The sequence below is a fragment of the Callithrix jacchus genome, chromosome 14 (assembly GCF_049354715.1).
Source record: "Callithrix jacchus isolate 240 chromosome 14, calJac240_pri, whole genome shotgun sequence".
Taxonomy (NCBI): Eukaryota; Metazoa; Chordata; class Mammalia; order Primates; family Cebidae; genus Callithrix; species Callithrix jacchus.
In genome coordinates this window covers 16,538,819-16,562,285 of record NC_133515.1, presented here as the reverse complement: position 1 = coordinate 16,562,285, position 23,467 = coordinate 16,538,819, and the positions used below count along the sequence as shown (strand labels likewise).

General features: G+C 41.5%; 1 protein-coding gene across 1 annotated transcript in view; it reads left to right on the top strand.

Moving 5' to 3' along the window:
* The window catches only part of LOC144579140 (uncharacterized), a 96,420-nt gene that overhangs the window by 45,017 nt on the left and 27,936 nt on the right, over positions 1 to 23,467 (top strand). The gene's annotated exons all lie outside the window — the stretch shown is intronic.

The following is a 23,467-nucleotide window of genomic DNA, read 5'->3' as shown; positions in this document are numbered from 1 at the left end:
GGTCTCCAACTCCTGACCTCAGGTAATCTAATTATAGGTGAGCGCCACTGCACCCGGCCCTCAAATTTATTTTATGTACAAGAAGAAGCACCAGGAGCAGAGGCCTAATTCTCCCCCAGGCACTTTGTATTGATCTCATTTTCTCTCAGGACGTTTAGTTAAACTAGACATTGCAGTCTTACTTTATAGAGGGGGGACTTGTCACAGGAATAGTAGGGCCCACCTTCTAGGATACAGGGAAGGGAAGTGGTCAGATGGTTTCTACGAATAAAAACTCTCTAGTTCATTAATTATTTAGCAAATAAAGAGCTTTGTTAGACTCAGAAAGTGTCTCCTATGGTCTGATTGTTTTTCCTACCCAGGAGAATTGATGTTGTGATCCCACTTTTTTATTTGCACGTACTTCAGAATTTGTCTTTAGCAGATGAGGACTTATTTAAAAATGTAATCCCAATGCCAGGATCATACCTAAAAACAATTCCTTCCTACCGTCCAACCAGAGCCCAGATTTCCCCAAGTGTCTCATAAATATTATTTTACTGTTAGGCTTTTTTGAGAAGACACAGAGAAAAGCTACACCCTACCTTTGGTCAACATATTCCTTCTTATTCCTTCCTTGTCGTTTTTGTTGTTGTTGAAGAAATTGAGCCAGTTATCTCATTTGTTAGATATGGCTGGACAATGGCAGGTATGAAATGGGTACTTTTACAGCTTTGAATCATTTTCTGAATATGCTGCTTAATTAATGATGTTTTTTCTTATCTCTGATTGCAAAGTCTCTCACACCCTGCTACTTCCCTCTGGCTCTGTCTCCTGCCTGGTGTTTGAGCATTAGGCTGGGTCCTGCTGTTCCTGCTGCTTCCTCTCTCTCACTCATCACCTGTGTCATCTCCTATGTCTCAACTCCAGGAGTGCAGGCTGTCTCCAGAGTAGCCCTCTGCAGCTCCTTTGACTAGGTAAAGCCCCCTAGTATGTACACCTCATTGTGTCATGTGCCTTCACTTTGTATCATTTTTCAGGGTCATCATACTTTTATTTGTGTGAGTCATTGTTTGATGTCTATTTTTCCTTCTACTCTACTCATGTCCCATGGTATTTTAACAGCATCTTCTTTTCATCATTGTTTTCTCAGTATTTAGTACCATGCTTGCCATATGGTAAATGCTCAAGGAATATTTGTGAAATGAAGACATATACTGTCTATAGACTTTAAAAAGTATCTACACAATCCTGCATATATAAGATACAGAAATAATTTTACATTCCACCCTCTGCCTCTGTGACTTCCTCCACATTTCATTGTCTGCATTTATATAACTCTCACAATGGCCTTGGATAACGTGTCCGTGTTGAACCGTGATTGCTGCTGTTTTGTAATTTTCAGTCTATCTAAGTGAGTTTGGTGCTCACCATCTGTCCTTCTCCCTTGCTAATGGTAGTCATCTCTTAGTTGCTGGCTTTAGTCCCTAAGATGTTTCTTCAAGGAGGGCTGATGAGTGCAGTGGTCCACGACACATTTAAAAATACCTGAATGTTGTCATGGTGTTCAGGAAAATGCTACTGCAAAATATGACACCTTGGCACTTGAGAAATGGCAGAAGCAGAAAGGTTACCCTCAACTCTCTGCCCCCTTCTCCCCTGAAGCAGATTGTAAAACCTAGGAAAGATTTTCTGGCCTTTGCCTGAAGCAGGTTGTAAGGCCTTTATGTGAGAGGTGCTCTCTCTATACTGGGAAAAAAAGGAAAATCCTTATCTCTGAGGACAAAGGGACACAGAAAAATCTGAGCAAGCAAGACTTGTAAGTTTCTCCTAGTTTACTGCCATTAGATCACACTCCTTTGTCTATTTATATTTCTCCGTGATGGTTCACTCCTCAAATTTTGCATAAAAATACACAAGTTTAACTGTTTTTGTGAGCCTGCATTTCCTTGTGAAAGCTCCCAAGTCCTGGAAAGCTTTTGTTAAATACACTTTTCTTTTGTTAGTCTTTTGTTATAGGGACTTTAGCCATGAACCCAGCTATGGGTGAGGAGAAGATATTTTTCTTCCCTGTCTTTATACTTGAATGATAGCTTGGTTGGGAAGAAAATGATTGAGTTATATGTGTCAGACAATTAGGAAGAATATCAAGATTTCACAGTTGTGTGTGACAGAGAAACACAGTCTATTTCAATGACCTTCTAGTAGGCTTTATAATTCAAAATATTTCTAGTCTCAGTGCTTTACATGGAGATAAAATGGAGTCTTTCATTGCAGTCTTTGTAATGAATTAAATCAGTGGTTGAATTGAAATATAAAAACTTGCTGTTTATCTCTGTTCTGTACTGTCATTTTTGTTGTTGATATGTATGTTAGAGTAGGCTGATAGCTAGACATGAGCAGGAGGGGGAGGACGCCTCACACCTGAGGGACCACCCAAAACCTGCATGCTAATAACATTTCTAATGCTGGAGTGGGCCAGCAATTAGATGTGGGGAGAAAGAAGGGGAGATACCTACACAGAAAGGAACGCCCCAAAACACCCTGTAATCGTTCACTCTGCAGTTACCCTGTCGGAATGTAGCTAGCTGAATGCTGATAAAAAGGGAAAAAAGGACAAAGGGAAAATTCCTAAGAGAAACCCCAGGGCAATAAGTACAGGTTTGACCTCCATAGACCTTCCTGGGGTGGTGGCCATGAGCAAGGCCGCCCTTAGGAAGGATTCCTAACCATCACCAACTCGTCCATGCATGCACATCAACTGATGGAAAGGGGTAATTCACAGGCCCTGGGCGGGGAACTAACCTGGGGAAAAAGGCGGAGAGGTAAGACAGAAGCAGGAACTGAAGTTTTAAACAGTCCCGCATAATATAAACCTCTAAGAGGCTCATGTTTATAATTCCAGCACTTTGGGAGGCTGAGGCAGTCAGATTACCTGAGCTCAGGAGTTCGAGACCAGCCTGGGCAACAAGGTGAGACCTTGACTCTACTAAAACACAAAAAATAAGCCGGGCGTGGCAGCGAGTGCCTGTAGTTCCAGCTACTAGGGAGGCTGAGGCAGGAGAATTGCTTGAACCCGGGAGGTGGAGGTTGCTATCAGCGCAGATCACACCACTGTACTCCAGCCTGAGCAACCGAGCGAGACTCTGTCTCAAAACAAAACTAAACACAAACCACAATGCAGGGCTCTCCAGGCCATTCCCAGCCTGGTCAGCCTGCTCCTGTCTTGCAGTGTTCTTTTATTTCCTTAGTAAGCCTTTTGCTTACTTCACTAATTGATCTCTTGGCCAAATTCTTTCCTCCAAGAAGACTAAGAACTGAGGGCGCCACACTTTTTGATAACATATAGCTTAAATCAAAAGAATTATTATAAGGGGAGGATTGAATTGTTATAAGGGGAGGATTATAAGGGGAGGATATGTTGTTATTTATCCCAGAAATTCCAATCCTAGTTTTGTACCCTAGAAAAATGTTCACACATATGCTAAAAGAACTATATCAACGAAGGTTTATTTCAACATTGCTTACAAGAGCTTAAAATGGGGAAACAAGCTAAATATCTCAGCAGGATGATTAATTACTATTTATTCATGTAATGTAATATTACGAATCAGTGAAAATAATAAGCCAAAACCAGACATTGAAAATACAGATAAATTTCACTTATGTGTTGAATTTAAAAGAGAAAATTGCAAAGGAATATTATACATTATATATGAATATGGTGAAATGTACAAAGGACAGACAATGACAAATACCAAATTCTAATGAGCTGGGAGTGAGAGTCTTGGGGAAGGGCTAAGGGAGGAGGGAATGCAGTTGAGCAAAGGCAGGTATGTGGGGCTTTCCACGAATTTGTATCATTTTATGCATCTTTTAGTGTTAAATCATTTAATAGTACTAAAGAAAGCTATGTTGTTGAGTAAAAGTTAACCTCTGGTAATTAAAGCCTATCGTTATTTTTTACTAAAGCACACAGTGGCCCAACAGTTCATAAAACTTGCCCACCCATGTTGTATTCTTATCTCTTTCCCACTTTTCTCTGATTCCTTTTGTAACCCTTCCTTTCCTCCGGTTGATGCATCTAAAAATTAGATATATGTTCTATCTATCTATTGATTGATCTACCTCTTCTCTCTATATCCATCAATTCATATATCTGTGTCTATGTAATTTATGTGTCTGTTCATCCATCCATTCTACTCACCCATCCATCCATCCACCCACCCATCTCTCTATCTCTCTCTATTCATTCAGTCAGCAATCTATCTGGCATGTATCTGTCTACATGTATATCTCTATTGAGAACTGCTGATTTACTCTACTGATGCCAGGTTTGATATAAATCCCTCTCTCTGGCAGAACCAGTTCTGAAATTCTTTGAACTTGAGAAAAGCTTCCTCAAAAAAGAGGGGGAGGGGAAGCATAATCCCAATAGCTGTGTAAGAGACCAGCACTAGTTAACACTGAGCTTCTCATCTCTGCTGAGCCTTTGAGTTCTGTTCTGATCAAAAAAAGCTGCCAGAGGTCCCTATGATTTACTTTCAGTTGCCAGAGGCAAGCCACTGATGGGTATCTTTTATACTGTTATTTATTGCTTGCTGATCTTTCTTAGAAGACCGTCACTTTAATGTTTTCATTTCAAGCCTCATGCACAGCTTCCACGCTGTGACTGCTGAGAAGCTGTTCATTCCTCAGACATCTCACCTTACGCTAGAAGTGAGATTGATGTTGGGTCTGAAGGAAAAATAGGAGAAAATGAATCCTATACAATATGTGATTTTTTGTTTTTTTTGCCCAGAGTTCTCTAGAGAGTAGCAGCTAAATGGTTTTACTTGCTGTCTCTTTGAGACATTATTAAAAGTGATTATCTGGGGGGAATGGATTGTTACTCTATCGAGAAGAGTGAACAAAATGTTTAGTTTTCCCCTGCATTTGAACATGTGACACATCAGGGTGATACAGTGACTAAGCTGCCCACACCCTGCACAGGCAGCACACATCAGACCAGGAAGGGGAGGTGAAACAAGCAGGCTAGGATACCACTTTTGCCTGACCCAAAGCAAGAAATGTCAAGTAGCGGACTTTATTCTGCAATCTTTGAATATGTTTTTGCCTGGTGCAGTTGAATACATGTACAAGAAATCTGTACAGAGATCTGTAGGGTCTCAGAAAATAACACCCCCAAAATGAGGGCTTCAGAAGCAGCTTTCTCTCTGGCCTTTGCCTTCCCTTGTGTCTCTAACCCTTCATTCTCCCCAGATTGAACCTTGGAAACTAGAACCTCTCTTCCTCAAGGTGGGTCACAGAAACCAGAACCCTTTTTCTCCAAAGCCAGATATAACCTAAAAATATTACCCTAACTTCACCTCTGCCTTTCTGTGTAAAAACTGGCCATGAAGAAATGATCTGACCATCTTGTTTGACTGTAGGTCATAGGACCCTCATTCCAGAGAAGGTCTAGCCCCAAACCCAGAAAGTCTCAATTAAAGAAAACAAATAAACACACAAACAAAACCCCACAAATAAACTTTTTAAAGAATTGGGCCGAGCACAGTGAGTCATGCCTGTAATCCCAGTACTTTGGGAGGCTGAATGAAAGGATCACTGGAGCCCAGGAGTTTGAGACCAGCAGGGGCAGCATAGTGGGACCCTGTCTCTGCAAAATATACACAAATCAGCCAGGCATGGTGGTGCACACCTGAAGTCCCAGCTACTCAGGAGCCTGAGGTAAGAGATTGCTCGAGTCCAGGAGGTTGTGGCTGCAGTGAGCCATGATGGTTCCACAGTACTCCAGCCTGGGTGGCAGAGTGAGACCCTCTCTCAAAAAATAAGAAAAATAATTAAAGTTGATTCTATTCAGGAGTCTTACTGAGGACTGTAGACAGAGGCCTATAGCCAGGGAGCAGTTTTGTGAGAGAGCTTTGGCCATGTTTTAGCCACTGCTTATACACAGGAATGGGGTTCATGTGGGCAAAATTACATCACTCTTGCTCAGAAGTTAGACTAAACCACAGTCACATCAAAGTTTGGGTGTAAGAATGTATCTGGTTACATATTTGGTTATAGATTATAGAAGCATAATCACTAACTCTGCCAGATGTTTTCTTATTTGTAGGAAAAGGCAAGGACTAGGATCAGTTTTTTTTTCTGAGACGAAGTCTTGCTCTGTCGCCCAGGCTGGAGTGCAACAGAGTAATCTCAGCTCACTGCAACCTCTGCCTACCAGGTTCAAGCAATTCTCCTGCCTCAGCCTCCCAAGTAGCTGGGACTACAGCTGTGTACCACCATACCCGGCTAATATTTTCTACTTTTAGTAGAGACAGGGTTTCTCCTTGTCAGCCAGGATGGTCTCGTTCTCCTGACCTCGTGATCCACCTGCCTCAGCCTCCCAAAGTGCTGGGATTACAAGTGTGAACTACTGCATCCAGCCAGATCATTTATCTTTTAAGAAATATAGTGACTTGGGCAAGAGACATGGGGTCCATGTGCTTTATTCTGTTTTGTCTTCAAAGCATCTTTCCAGGAGCTGCACAGGGTCCTCACAGAGGCAGGGGCTTTGGGAAATTATGCTTGCAGCCCTTCTTCTGCTTCTTACTTCATCTTACAGAAGGAGTAACAGACGCCAGGAAGAATCTAGACAGACAGGCCTCACTGGGTTCCCCACTCGATCTATTAGCATTACACCCTACTTGTTTTGTCCAATCCTGTTTCTTCATGGCCGTCCATACTTTGTTGAATTTAAGCATAAACCTGGGCATTTTCCCTTGTATCTCTGGTTCTTCTTTCTGAAGGCTCCCATGTCCATTAAAACTGTGGTCACGTAAATCTGTGTGCCTTTGCTCCTATTAATCGTCCCCTTGGCAGTGATTTTCAGCAAATCTTCAGAGGACAAAGGGGAAATTTTCCCTCTGTCTCTCCAAATCTATATCTAGACTAAGGGATCTGGGACTGACCTGAGATTTCTCTAAGCTAAGGACCCTGCCTGCCCTCCAGTCACACCAATACCATCATCTCCTCAACTAGGGTCCACTGAGAGCCTCTGATCTGCAGTCTGGGTGGTATTGAGCTGCGGATTAGAGAAACGGGGGTTTATAGGGCAGCAGCCTCTTTCTTATCTTCCTAAGGGCATGGAAGTATCTGAACTTCTTTTGTGTCTCTTTTAAAACTGAGATGAGGGACCGACTCAAGATGGCGCGGTGAGAACAACCCAGGATTGAAGCTCTCGGTGAATGTGCGGAGGGTGAGTCAGGGCCACATTTCCAGACGGATCTTTGTTGCCCACAGAACAGGGAAATTCCCAGGTATAAAAGAGACGCGGGACGCCAGCGCAGTGGTTTTCACTGGTGCAGCCAGCGGCCGGTGCAGCTGGCGGCTGGCGCTGCAGTGCAGCAGCGCTCCACAGCGCTCCACACAAAGCGCACTGGTCTGGGTGCCCTGTTGAACCGGCAATCTGAGACTTGAGAGGGCAGATTGGCATATCCATCTGATTGAATGGGACTTGGACAGTGAGCCAGGCCAGGAGATTCCAGCGAAACGGCGTTTGGGCCAGGGCAGTAGGACAAACAAAACGGCGATTCCAAATGCTCTGGGTGGAGTTTCACTGTGGGCACAGCTGAACACAGGACGGTGCAGCTCGGTGGGGGAGGGGCGTCCACCATTACCGAGGCAACCCGCCCCTACTGAGGTACACTCCCATTGCTGACGCAGCCTGCCATTGCCAAGGCAACCCACCACAACAGAGAGACTCCGCTGCAGGGCGTAGCCCGTGGCAGCAGGGCAGAGACCGCAGCAGCAGGGCAGAGCCTGCAGCAACAGGGCGGACCTCACACCAGCAGGGCGGAGCCTCGGCAGGCAAATAGTGACTAGACTGCCTCCTAGCTGGGCAGGACAGTGCAACGGACACTCATAAAGAAAACCCCAACCCCCCGAGACAGAATATATGAGAAAAAAAGGTTTTTTTTTTTATGAGTTCTGCTGCAGCAGAATTAAATGTAGCAGCCTAACATCCCTGAATGAACAACAGAGCTCAAAGCTCAGCATTTGAGCTCCTATAAAGTACAGACTGTCCCCTCAAGCAGCTCCCTGACACCTCTATATCCAGAAGACTGACATTTTGCAGGCATTATTCTGGGACAAAGCAGAAAAAGAAACTGGTAGCATCCCTCACTATTCCGCAGCTGCTATAGGTGCACCCCAGACAAGCAGGGCCTGGAGTGGACCTCAGCAGTCGTACAGTGGAGGGGCTAGACTGGTAGAAGGAAAACCAAGTAACAGAAAGCCCTCATCATCAACAATCTGGGTGTCCACTCAGAGACCCAATCAAAAAAATCAGCAACTCAGATGACAGGTGGATAAATCCACAAAGATAGGAAGAAACCAGTGCAAAAAGGAGGAAAACACCTGAAACCAGAACACCTCGCCTCCTAGAAAGGACCAAAACTCCTCACCAGCAAGGGAACAAAGCTGGACGGAGAATGAGCATGATGAAATGACAGAATTAGACTTCAGAAGGTGGATAATGAGAAACTTTTGTGAGCTAAAAGAACATGTTTTAAATCAATGCAAAGAAACTAAGAACCTTGAAAAAAGATTTGAAAAAAGATTCAAGGAAATGATAACAAGAATGGATAACTTAGAGATGAATATGAATGAATTGAAGGAGCTGAAAAACACAATACAAGAACTTCGCGAAGCATGCACAAGTTTCAACAGCCGAATTAACCAAGCAGAAGAAAGAATACCAGAAGTCGAAGATCAACTCAATGAAATAAAATGAGAAACCAAGATTAGAGAAAAAAGCGCAAAAAGGAATGAACAAAGTCTCCAAGAAATGTGGGACTATATGAAGAGACATAACCTACGTTTGATAGGTGTACCAGAATGTGACGAAGAGAATGAATCCAAGCTGGAAAACACTTTTCAGGATATTATCCAGGAAAATACCCCCACCTAGCAAGGCAGGCCAACACTCAAAGGCAGGAAATACAGAGAATATCACAAAGATATTCTGCAAGAAGAGCAACCCCAAGGCACATAATCGTCAGATTCCCCAGTGTTGAAATAAAGGAGAAAATACTAAGGGCAGCCAGAGAGAAGGGTCGGGTCACCCACAAAGGGAAGCCCATCAGACTCATAACAGATTTCTCAGCAGAAACTCTACAAGCCAGAAGAGAGTGGGGGCCAATATTCAACATCCTTAAAGAAAAGAACTTTCAATCCAGAATTTCATATCCAGCCAAACTGAACTTCATAAGTGAAGGAAAAATAAAATCCTTTGTGAACAAGCAAGTACTCAGATTTTGTCACCACCAGGCCTGCTTTACAAGAGCTCCTGAAAGAGGCACTACACATAGAAAGGAACAACCAGTACCTGCCATTCCAAAATCACACTAAATGCTAAAGAGCATCAACATAATGAAGAATCGACATCAACTAACAGGCAAAACAGCCACTTAGCATCAAAATGGCAGTATCAAATTCACACATAACAATACTAACCCTAAATGTAAATGGACTAAATGCACCAATCAAAAGACACAGACTGGCAAATTGGATAAAAATCCAAAACCCATCAGTGTGCTGTATCCAGGAAACCCATCTCACATGCAAGGATACACAAAGGCTCAAAATAAAGGGATGGAGGAAGATTTACCAAGCAAATGGAGAGCAAAAAAAAGCAGGAGTTGCAATTCTCATCTCTGATAAAATAGACTTTAAAGCAACAAAGATCAAAAGAGACAAAGAAGGCCATTACATAATGGTAAAAGGATCGATACAACAAGAAGAGCTAACGATCCTAAACATATATGGACCCAATGCAGGAGCACCCAGATACATAAGACAAGTTCTTAATGACTTACGAAGAGACTTAGACTCCCACACAATAATAGTGGGAGACTTTAACACTCCACTGTCAATATTAGATCAACCAGACAGAAAATCAACAAGGATATCCAGGGCTTGAGCTCAGACCTGGAGCAAGCAAACCTGATAGACATTTACAGAACTCTCCACCCCAAATCCACAGAATACACATTCTTCTCAGCACCACATCACACCTACTCTAAAATTGACCACATAATTGGAAGTAAAGCACTCCTCAGCAAATGCAGAACAACTGAAATCATAACAAACAGTCTCTCAGACCATAGTGCAATCAGGTTAGAACTCAGAATTCAGAAACCAACCCAGAACCGCACAGCTTCATGGAAACTGAACAACTGACTCTTGAATGTTGACTGGATAAACAATGAAATGAAGGCAGAAATAAAGAAGTTCTTCGAAACCAATGAGAACGAAGACACAACATGCCAGAATCTCTGGGACACATTTAAAGCAGTCTCTAGAGGAAAGTATATAGCAATAAGTGCCCATATGAGGAGAATGGAGAGATCCAAAATTGACACCCTATCGTCGAAATTGAAAGAGCTAGAGGAGCAAGATAAAAAAAACTCAAAAACTAGCAGAAGACAAGAAATAACTAAGATCAGAGCTGAGCTGAAGGAGATTGAGACACGAAAAACCCTTCAAAAAATCAATAAATCCAAGAGCTGGTTTTTTGAAAAGATCATCAAAATAGACAGACCACTAGCCAGATTGATAAAAAAGAAAAGAGAGAACAACCAAATAGATGCAATAAAAAATCATAAAGGGGAAATCACCACAGATTCCACAGAAATTCAAACCATCATCAGAGAATATTACAAACAACTCTACGCACATAAACTAGTAAACCTGGAAGAAATGGATAAATTCCTGGACACCTGTGTCCTCCCAAGCCTAAACCAGGAGGAAGCTGAAACTATGAATAGACCAATAACAAGGTCAGAATTCGAGGCAGCAATTAAGAGCCTACCACACAAAAAAAGCCCAGGTCCAGACGGGTTCACAGCCGAATTCTACCAGACACACAAAGAGGAGCTGGTACCATTCCTTCTGAAACGATTCCAAAGAGGCCAAAAAGAGGGAATCCTTCCCAAATCATTTTATGAGACCAACATCATCCTGATACCAAAACTCGGCTGAGACCCAACAAGAAAAGAAAACTTCAGGCCAATATCCATGATGAACATAGATGCAAAAATCTTCAATAAAATATTGACAAGCCGATTGCAACAGCAAATCAAAAAACTTATCCATCATGATCAAGTAGGATTCATCCCGGGGATGCAAGGCTGGTTCAACATACGCAAGTCTATAAACGTAATTCACCACATAAACAGAACCAAAAACAAAAACCACATGATTATCTCAATTGACGCAGAAAAGGCATTCGACAAAATTCAACAGCGCTTTATGCTAAAAACCCTCAATAAACTCGGTATCGATGGAACGTATCTCAAAGTAATAAAAGCTATTTACGACAAACCAACAGCCAATATCATACTGAATGGGCAAAAACTGGAAGCATTTCCTTTGAAATCCAGCACTAAATAAGGATGCCCTCTTTCACCACTGCTATTCAATATAGTACTGGAAGTTCTAGCCAGAGCAATCAGGCAAGAAAAAGAAATAAAGGGCATTCAAATAGGCAAGGTGGAAGCCAAATTGTCTCTATTTGCAGACGACATGATAGTATACCTAGAAGACCCCATCACCTCAGCCCAAAAAATCCTGAAACTGATAAGCAACTTCAACAAAGTCTCAGGATATAAAATCAATGTGCAAAAATTACAAGCATTGCTCTACAGCAATAACAGACTTAAAGAAAGCCAAATCAAGAACGAACTGCCATTCACAATTGCTACAAAAAGAATAAAATACCTAGGAATACAACTCACAAGGAACGTAAGGGACCTCTTCAAGGAAAACTACAAAACACTGCTCAACGAAATAAGAGAGGACACAAACAGATGGAGAAACATTCCATGTTCATGGGTAGGAAGAATTAATATCATGGAAATGGCTATACTGCCCAAAGTAATTTACAGAATCAATGCTATCCCCATCAAGCTATCATTGACTTTCTTCACAGAACTGGAAAAAACCACCATGAACTTGATACAGAATCAAAAGAGAGCCCACATAGCCAAGTCAATTCTAGGCAAAAAGAACACAGCGGTGGGCATCACACTACCGGATTTCAAACTATACTACAAGGCTACAGTAATCAAAACAGCATGGTACTGGTACCAAAACAGAGATATAGACCAATGGAACAAAACAGAGGCATCAGAGGCAACACAACATATATACAACCATACAATCTTTGATAAACCTGACAAAAACAAGCAATGGGGAAAGGATTCCCTGTTTAATAAATGGTGCTGGGAAAACTGGCTAGCCATGTGCAGAAAGCAGAAACTGGACCCCTTCCTGACACCTTACACTAAAATTAACTCCAGATGGATTAAAGACTTAAACATAAGACCTGGCACCATAAAAACCCTAGAAGAAAATCTAGGCAAAACCATTCAGGACATAGGAGTAGGCAAGGACTTCATGAACAAAATACCAAAAGCATTGGCAACAAAAGCCAAAATAGACAAATGGGACCTAATCAAACTCCACAACTTATGCACAGCAAAAGAAACAGTCACTAGAGTGAATCGGCAACCAACAGAATGGGAAAAAATTTTTGCAGTTTACCCATCTGACAAAGGGCTGGTATCCAGAATTTACAGAGAACTCAAACAGATTTACAAGAAAAAAAAAACAAGCCCATTCAAAAATGGGCAAAGGATATGAACAGACACTTTACAAAAGAAGACATAGATGAGGCCAACAATCATGTGAAAAAATGCTCATCATCACTGGTCATTAGAGAGATGCAAATCAAAACCACATTGAGATACCATCTCATGCCAGTTAGAATGGCGATCATTAAAAAATCTGGAGACAACAGATGCTGGAGAGGATGTGGAGAAAAAGGAACACTTTTACACTGTTGGTGGGAGTGTAAATTAGTTCAGCCATTGTGGAAGACAGTGTGGCGATTCCTCAACGCCTTAGAAATAGAAATTCCAATTGACCCAGCAATCCCATTAGTGGGTATATATCCAAAGGACTATGAATCGTTGTACTATAAGGACACATGCACACAAATGTTCATTGCAGCACTGTTTACAATAGCAAAGACCTGGAATCAACCCAAATGCCCATTGATGATAGACTGGATTGGGAAAATGTGGCACATATACACCATGGAATATTATGCAGCAATCAGAAATGATGAGTTCGTGTTGTTTGTAGGGATATGGATGAATCTGGAGAACATCATTCTCAGCAAACTGACACAAGAACAGAAAATGAAATACCGCATATTCTCACTTATAGGCGGGTGATGAAAAATGAGAACACATGGACACAGGGAGCTGAGTACTAAACACTGGGGTCTATTGGGGGGAAAAGGGAGGGCCAGCGGAGGGGGAGCTGGGGAGGGATAGCCTGGGGAGAAATGCCAAATGTGGGTGAAGGGGAGGAAGGCAGCAAAACACACTGCCATGTGTGTACCTATGCAACTGTCTTGCATGTTCTGCACATGTACCCCAAAACCTAAAATGCAATAAAAAATGTAAAAAAAAAACTGAGACAATATGTTCAGTTAATATTGATTAAAGGATCAGCCCTACCTCTTTCAATCTCTAAGTCGTAACACTGTACCATGAAGCCATAATAATTAAAACAGTGACCTGCTGATAAAGAATAGACAAATTACTGGAATAGTGTAGAGTCCTGACATAGCCCCAGATAGTTAAGAAAATTCAATACATGATAATTTCAAAGCAGTGGGGGAAGAGATGGGTTACTTAACAAATGGTTGAGACAACTGAAGAAAAAGATTATAATTCTCTTGATACCAAATCCATTCCAAGTGACTTAAAAATTTAAATGTAAAAACTGACTGTCAGCATGGGAGAATTTTAAAAGAATATTAAGAGAATAGTAAGAGCTGAGAAGATCCTTTCCAACAATACTCAAAACCAACATACCATGAAAAGTATCAATCATACATGTGACTACATTTTTAAAAATTCTATAAAGCAGAAAATGCAAAAAGTAAAGTTAAAAAAAAGTTCCAATTCAAAGCACAAACTGGGCAAAGAAATACTTGCAATGAATATAACAAGGACTTGATCATTCAATATAAGGTCATTAGCTCACCAATAAGAAACAGATCTTAGAAAATGTGCAAAGGATATGAATAAGCAAGGTATTAAGAAAGAAATCTAAGTGGCTGAACCATCTAAAAGGATGCTTGTTCTCACTGAAAATTAAAGAAATAGAAATTAAAATAATGAGATGTCACTTTGTACCTATCAGATAAATCAGACGACTCATCAGGATCAGTAAATTCAGTAATACACAGGGAATGGGGCAATGGCATTTCCAGCATTCCCATACATTGCTGGTGGGAGTATAAGTTTATCTTTGGAGGGCAATTAGGCAATTTTCTTCAAAAATGCATATACTTTTAAATTTAGTAGTTCAGCTTTTAGAAATTGATTCTACTAATGTTCATACAGGTGCACAATGAAACATAAATATTATTGTGCCACTTTTTGTAGGAGCCTAAGTCTAGACAAAACCTAAATGTTTACCAAACAAGAGGACTGGTTAAATAAATTGTGAAATGGTATCTGATAATGACATTATTAACATTGCTGTTATAATCAAATAGATCTATGTATGCAAAGATAAAATAATCTAGATATACTGTTTTAGTTAAAAAATGCACAGATGCTGGGTGCAGTCACTCATGCCTGTAATACTATCACTTTGGGAGGCCAAGGAGGGCAGATTGCTTGAGCCCAAGAGTTTGAGACCAGCCTGGACAACATGGTGAAGCTCTATTTCTACTAAAAATACAAAAAAATAGCCAAGTGTGGTAGAGGATGCCTGAAGTCCCAGCTGCTTGGGAGGCTGAGGTGGGAGGAGCACTTGAGCCCAGGGAGGTCAAGGCTGCAGTGAGCTGTGATTGCACTACTGCACTCCAGCCTGGGTGACAAAGTGAGACCCCATTACAAAAAAATGTGGCTGGGTGCAGTGGCTCCCAGCACTTCAGGAGGCCAAGGCAGGCGGATCACCTGAGGTCAGGAGTTTGTGACCAATCTGACCAAGATGGAGAAACCCTGTCTCCATTAAAAATACAAAATTAGCCAGGTGTGGTGGCACATGCCTTGAATCTCAGCTGGACCAGTTGAGGCAGGAGAATTGCTTGAACCAGGGAGGCAGAGGTTGCGGTGAGCTGAGACCGTGCCGTTGCACTCCAACCTGGGCAACAAGAGCAAAACTCCATCAAAAAAAAAAAAACAAAAAACACACAAGATAGTACAGGATAGTGTATTCCTTTTAGTGGCATTTCAAGTAAATGAGCAAATAATGAAATACTCTAAAAATAAAATTGGGCAATTGGCTATCACAATACACGCAAAATATAATTTAGTTTCAGGAACAGGAAAGAACACAAGATATAATAATGATACAGGTTGAGCACCCATAATCCAACAGTCCAAAATGCTCCAAATCCAAAACTCTTTGAGCTCTGACATGCTCAAAGGAAATGCTCATTGGAGCATTTTGCATTTCAGATTTTTGAATTAGGAATGCTCAACTCGTTTGTATTCTACAAGTATGCCCAAGTCTGAAAGAATCTGAATTCTGATACATGTCTGCTCCCAAGAATTTTGAATAAGGACTCTTCAACTTATAATAACAATACCAATAATGTAGAAAATAAAATTTTTTTATAAACTTTTTTTTTTGAGAAGATGTTTCACTTTGTCACTAGGCTGGAGTGCAGTGGCACAATCTCGGCTCATTGCAATATCCGCCTCCCGGGTTCAAGCGATGCTCCTGCCTCCGCTTCCTGAGTAGCTGGGATTACAGGCACGCACCACCAAGTCCAGCAAATTTTTTGCATTTTTAGTGGAGACGGGAGTTTCACCACGTTGGTCAGGCTGGTCTGGATCTCCTGACCTTGTGATCTACCCGCCTCGGCCTCCCAAAGTGCTGGGATTACAGGCATTTTTAAATAAACTTTGAGGGAAACTCTAAGCAACTGCAAAACCCAGTAGTCATAAAGTTAAATAAGCTGACAGATTCCACTACAGGAAGATTTTTAAGCTTCTGAAAAATCAAAGGGCAACATAACCAAAGTTTTCAGAAAGGGAACTAATTGAAGAAAATAGTTAATGTATACAAGAGATACAAGAATAAGTCTGCATGTGCAAAGAGCTACTAAAAAATCTACTGAAAACAAAAGGTAAATAACCTAATAGAACAGGAGTTGTAAAATCAAGTGCCTGCAGAGGTGAGGCAGGTAACAGAAGGGCAGTGGCCTGTTCCAAGAGTAGAGGGACATGGGATCCATGGGTGCCCCGGCCCAAAGAGCCTTTCTTCTGCTTCAGCCATTTGTTGCCAGTGGGGGCCCAGTGTTGTCAAAGCCTCCACATCTTCTAGAGAAGCTGCAAATACAAATTTTAAAAATATTCACTATCTCAATTTCTAACTGTTGACAACTGGTGTAATTTGAAAAGAACTATGAAACACTGTGTGGAATGAGCCTTGTTATAGAAAAATGAACAACTGCTGTGAACAGGCTATTCACAAGACAAAAGTCATGGCTAACGTTTCTTCATTGGAAAAAGGCCACAAGACACACTCTTTACTCATCATATTGCCTGGGATGAAGAAAACAAATAATACCATATAAAACTTGAAGGAAATGGGTAATCGTATAGTCTGTTGTTAACAACTGAAATATTGATATCCTCTTACTGAAGGGCATTTTGACAACATCAAAATAAAAATTTTAAAGGCATGTTCTTTGGTTCAGTTATTCTATTTCTAAATACGTATTCTACAAAAATATTTTTACCTGTGCAAAAATATGCATTTAATATTCTTTGTAATATTGAAGAAGGGAATTAAATAATAGCAATAATAGTAAAAACAAAACCTTATAATTTGTAGTTATAATTTGTAAAGTAAATTTTGCTGTCCTAACCCCCAGCTCTGCTTGAAATTAACTAACTCCTTGTAAAACCTACCTTATCTATTGTCCCCACATTCTCAGCAAAGTTTCCAGGCATCTCAAGACTCCTGTTTTTCTTGCTGACCTGCTGCAAGGTCACAGGGCAAGATAATGCCCAAAGAATGTACAATGCATTTCTCAAAATGCGATTTTTCAAATGTAACGTACATCACAAGACATGTTGCAAATTAATTAGCTGTTCTTTGTTCTGACTTCTGTAAACCTGTTAGCTGCTGAGTCGATGGCTGCCTTAATAAAATCCTCCTGTTTCACCCATTGGTCTCTCTGGCCTCCTGAATATTCCATAATGATATTGCTGATAAATAGAAAACACCAAAAAACTCATTCCCTTGAAAGGATAGTTAAGTAAATTATTGTTGAGTCTGCACTGGGTAACGCTCTGTGGCCACTGAAGAGGATGAATTAGCTCTTTATGGCATTCAAAGGGCTCCAAGGTATGGATGCTTAAAGCAAGTTATGGAACTGTATGTATTATATGATCTCACTCATGTGGAAAATGACTTGTATGTATACATCTGTGTTTATAAATGTACGTAGAACAGCCTGAAAGCCTGCATTCCAACTGTGAGCAGTGTCAGCTCTGGGAAAAAAGTGTGATTGATGGTGGTGGTAGTGGTGTTGTATGGGGAAGACTTTACTTTTTTATTTGGATCCAGGTCAGCAAACTTTATCTGTTAAGAACCAGATTGCAAATGTTTTATGTTTTGTGGTGTATTAGTTATGGTTCTCCAGAGAATCACAGGAGATTTATTGTGGGAATTGGCTCACGCAATTATGGAGGCTGAGAAGTCCCACAATCTGCTGTCTATGAACTGGAGACCCAGGAAAGCCAGTGGTGTAATTTAGTCTGAATCTGAAGGTCTGAGAACTAGGAGCTCCTATGTCCTGGGGAAGCAGAAGGTGGATGTCCCAGCTCAAGAAGAGATGGAGAGAATTTGCCCTTCCTTCATCCTTTATGGTATCTGGGCCTGTAGCAGATTGGATGAGGCCCAACCACTTTGGTGTGGGCAGATCTTCTTTACTCATTGTACTAATTTAAATGCTAATCTCTTCTGGAAACACACTCCCAGACATACCAAGAAACAATATTTTACCAGCCATCTGGGTATCCTTTACTTCAGTCAAGTAGCCATCTAAAGGTAACCATCACTGTGAGCTAATTAATACAAGTAAAGGGCTCAGAGCAGTGCCTGGCATAAAGTAGACACAGATGAGAGTTTGCTGCTGCTATTATTTAATGTATTCCATGGTAATGACACTTATCAGTGTTTTCAACCAGTGTGTTGCTCTCCTTGGCTGGAGTCTGTTTTAGGCAAACTTAAGAGAGCTTACTTTATTATGTGGAATTTCCTAAGTAACTTCCTTTGTCCTACAAAAAAAAAAAAGGAGTATGAATTTCCTTAGGAGGACCACAGGAATCTTGCCTCAGGAAAGGACACACTGGTACATCTTCACCTAAAAAATACCCTGCCCCTAAAAGTTATTTTCTGGACTCAAGGCTTCTTTTTTAGTTCTCTGTATCACCAGCACTGAGTGAGGAAATTGCCACATCTGAGTGTGAATCAATATTTTTGAATTGATTTAAATGTGCAAAACACTTCTGCTATAAAAATATGTGGAAAGGCATGATGTACTATGATCTATACACAGTTGATGGTAAAAAGTTTTAGGGTAAAAAAGATAAATATCCATACAGTGATGACTAAAAATAACACCATACTTGTTAACCACAGTGGTGTGAGTCATGGGACTCAGAGGCTCTTTCACATCTTTCCAGTACTGTCAATTTTTCTGTAGTGAAAATGTATATCCTTGACAATGAAAGTATAGCAAGAAGCACAGTTTTTCTAAGATTTGACCCCAGGGTGATATCCTAGGGCAGGGGTCCCCAACCCCTGTACAAGTCCTTGGCCTGTTAGGAACCAGGCTGCACAGCAGAAGGTGAGCAGCAGGAGAGCAAGCAAAGCTTCATCTGTATTGTCAGTCAGTCCCCATCATTTGCCACCTCAGCGCTGCTTCCTATCAGATCAGTGGCAGCATTAGATTCTCGAAGGCTTGTGAACCCTAGTGAACTGCATGTATGAGGGACCTGTGTTGGATGATATTATGAGAAATGAATGATATTATGAGAATCTAATGGCTGATGATCTGTCACTGTCTCCTGTCACCTCCAGATTGGACTGTCTAGTTGCAGGAAAACAAATTCAAAGCTCCTACTGATTCTGAAACCAACCCAATAGTTCCATAGACTGTTCTTCTGGATAAACATAGAAATTAACCTTCCTGATCTTAAAGCTTGAAGCTTACATTTATTTTATCTGAGCTCCTTCCTCAGGAAAGGACCTTCAGGCCTCTCAAACAAAGTATCAAAGAACCGAAACTCACCAGAACACCACATCAAGACAATGAGACCTGGACCCCTCATTCATCATGATTGCTTCCTTACCTCTCCCTAGTTCCTGTTTTCTTACATATTGTTCAATTTCGTCCCTGCTATAAAAACCCCTAGTTTTTGTCAGTTAGGGAGATTGCCTTGAGACTGAATTCCTATCTCCTTGGACGTAAAACCTGATTAAAGCCTTCTTCCTTGGTAATACTCATGATCTCAGTGATTGACTTTATGTGCGGTAAGCAGCAGGACCTAGACTGAACCCTTGGTGTTTTGGTAACAGTTCTACATTATGGTAAGGTGTATAATTATTTTGTTATATATTATAATGAAATAATAATAGAAATAAAGTACACAATAAATGTAATGCACTTGAACCATCCAGAAACCATTCCTCACCCTCCCCTGGGTTCATGGAAAAATTGTCTTCCATGAAACTGGTCCCTGGTGCCAAAAAGGTTGGGGACCTCTGTCCTAAGGGCACATGGGGGTTGAACCAAGTATAATAGACCTTAAGTGACTGAAAGGATCTTACTGGAGGATCTTGCCAGAGGAGTGATGCAGAGATAAGTGGTTAATTAATGGGGATGGAGTCTGCAGAGAGAAGAGAACAGAGTCTGCTGCCTGCTGAGACAGGCCATGGACCTTGCTTCAGTGCATCCCAGCTGCAGGGTGCCACGGTATAGAGGGATAGGACAGCTGAGTGTGAATGTCACCCAGCAGCAACTCCCAGCCAAGGGCTGGACACTTCACAGGAAATATTTTTTCAAAGGCCCTTGGTTCTATACATTGTGTTTTATTTGGCAGCATTTATTTATGATGTCATGCATTTTGCTGAATGATTTCTGCTTTTTTCATTTCTTAAGCTCCTTGCCCAAACACAATGCTGAAGTGCTACTGTCCTGTGGGTCAAGTTAACTCTAAAGTTGTTGTAATAGAAGGAACTCTTGCATTATTAGCTGGGCTGTTGGATGAGATGGGTTCTGAGATTGCTTCCAACACTAAAGCCCCTTAATTCTTTTCTTTTTCTTTGAGACACAGTCTTGCTGTGTCACCCAGGCTGGAGTGCAGTGGCATGATCTTGGCTCACTGCAACTTCTGCCTCTCGGGTTTGAGCCATTCTCCTACCTTTGCTTCCCAAGGAGCTGAGATTACAGGTGTGCACCACCATGCCTGGCTAATTGGGAGTTTGCCCTATCAGCCAGGCTGGTCTTAAAAAACTGGCCTCAAGTGATCCATCTGCCTCAGCCTCCCAAAGTGCTGGGATTAAAGCATGAGCCACTGCGTCTGGCCTCTGACTTTTACAACTTGCTCATCTTCTTCCTGGAACTCTATTGAATTAAAATGCAAGCCAATTAAACACTGTTTAAGACCATGGAGGCAACTAAGCTTTGAGGGCACATTTGTCCACAAATCACCACTTTCACCCAGAAAGGAGCGACAACGTTCAGTTTTGATAAGGGTTCACACTGCTATGTGATACACGTTTCTCACTCTACTTTGAAGTGTCACATGACAATGGTTTCTTGTTGTCTCCTGATCCCTAAAGTGCCCTGGAAAAAAATATCTGAATAAGCATGTTGGTTTTTAAAAAATGTTCATGTCGAGTTTTTTCATAATGTAATTGGATAAGATTTCCATGCCCCCAAGTTAGAGCATTCCTTCTTAGACCTCACCCTCAGAAGAATGCAGACAGATTTGTATTGTCTGGGGTGGTCTGGAACTAGGGTAGGTCCTGGTTCCATGAAGTCCATCATTTCCATAACCAAGTTTGTACCACCTTTGATTTATTGGTACAGTTATGAAAGGTGTAAGGCCAAGCGTTTATCATGGAGTTTGAGAGTTGCCTGAATTCGTCCCTATCTACTTTTTAACCTTTACCCTCAATGCCCGACAAAGAATTCCCAGCTAATGTGGCCCACATGCACTGTACTCTAAATTGATCTTGGCATTCAGTCATTCATTTATTCAACAAATGTTTATACAGTACTTATTGTTGCTATGACAAGACCCTGTGACACCGGCTTTCAAGGTACTTAACATTTCTCTTTGTTCTTTTTAAACTCAGTGTCCCAAGTCTCTCTGAGCCTGAGTGTTATTGTTTCTTTTGAACCCAACACAAATTGAATCTCTTCGTGAGATATTCCTGGCTCATTTCGCTTTAAGTTTATGCCTACAAATTTCTATCAGTTCTCAACCTCAATCCTGCATTTCCCTGGTAATTTACACCCACATCTTCTCTCTTCTTAAACCTCTGCCTATCAGTTAATAACTCCATCTCTAACATCACAAAGAAAACAGAAGCAAGGAGAGAATAACCTACTTTTCCACCTACAAATCTGCCAAAGTATCTATGATCCTATTCCCTTTCGCCTGCTTAAGAGATCTACTCCTGAAATTATTCACCTTCTCTCAGGAAAAATGCAGTTTACCTTTCTGCTGAATTACTACCCTAAGCATTGAAATACGCCCCAATAATAAGTAGGGAAAAAAATCTCTTCCCTAGACCCCATATCTCAATTATGGACCTTTTCTCTGCTCACCTTCAGAGCAGTCATACCAGGCAATATTAGTCTCTATTCATGGTCTCATTTCCTTCTGATTCTCCTGTGGCACCCCATGGTCAGGCTGTGATGCTCCACTCCACTGAAGCCTCTCTCGTCAAACCCACGGTGGCTCTCAGTTCTCATTTCATTTAACCTCTCGGCAAGCGCTTGACATGTTTTATCAACGGCTTTGTTCGTATCATTCTTTTCGCCTCGGCTTCATGGTCACCATGATCTCCTGGTCTTCCTTTCCTCTCTTTGGCCGCCTTTTCTAAGGGCCTTGCTGCCTCCTCCTGTTCCTCATGACTTCTCCATGGTGCAGTGCCCTGGCTCCCTTTTCTGCACTTTACCGGCCTCACCCAGTCCTATGAACACGTAGAACACTACTTATGTTCTGATGACCCTCCACTGTATATTGATAGCCCTGGCTCTGTCTCCCTGGATGGTTTCTGAACAATCTTAATGAGATAATGTGATGGAAGGCTTCTAAACCTGCAGTAGTTTTGCAGCACATCCAGAGTTCAATCAGAGTCGTGCCATTTCTACTCTCTGCTGTAGCTGCACAAGTTTCTTTGTAGTTCTTCCAACAAACAAGGACCCTTCCAGTTCTCCATACTGAGCATTTTCTTTCCATAGATATTTACTCTCTCTCTTTATTTAGATTGTATCTCCTGTGTCACCTTATTAGAAGGCTTCCCTAATTACCCTGTCTAAAATACTAATCAAATAGAGTTTAGAGAACTCTCTAAACCTGTCATTATATGCTTAATCTTATTTATTTGTTAATTGTCTGTCTCCTGCCCTAGAAAGTACATTCCATTAGGTCAGTGATTTTGTCTTGCTCATCCCCAGATCACGTGTACCTGTAATAGTGTCGGGCACATGAGTGAATGCATGGATGTTCCAGGCATTAGTAATCTTGCCTTTCCCTAAAGAGCTGTTGCAGTTTTAACTTTGTGCATTTGGCAGGAAGTGCTGCCTTGCTTTATCACGTATGTGTTTGTCTCTATGTTTCTTTGCCAGGTCAGCGTCAGATAGTGCAAGATGAGGACTGCATTACATGCCCTATCATGCTTTTACACAGCAGTGCCCTGTACCAATAAGTGTTCAGTATGCGGATGCTAACGTGGTCGTGGCGTAGGTTTTCCTTCTGATGTAAGCATTTCTAAAGGAAGTTTTAATAAACTCAAACCTAACTCTGACCTAAAGGAACACAAATGTAGCCCTCACTGGTAAACAAAAGATTGTTTTCACAACACCAGCTGGGTGAGAGGGCTTTCCCAGGAAATGAAGTGGAGAGAACCATAAAGCCAGGTTCCAGTGTGCTGGGCCCCTGCTGCCTCCTGGGCATGGCAGATCAGTCATTCTCAAAGTGGGGTCCACGAACTTCTTTCAGAAGGTGTAGACCAAAACCGTTTTCATTATAATGCTAGGTCATTATTTGCCTTGCTCACTGTGTTGATGTTTGCACTGACAGTGCAAAAGCAATGATGGGCAGGACTGCGGATGCCTCAGCTCAGATCTCAGCAGTGGCGCTCAACTGCGCTAGAAGCT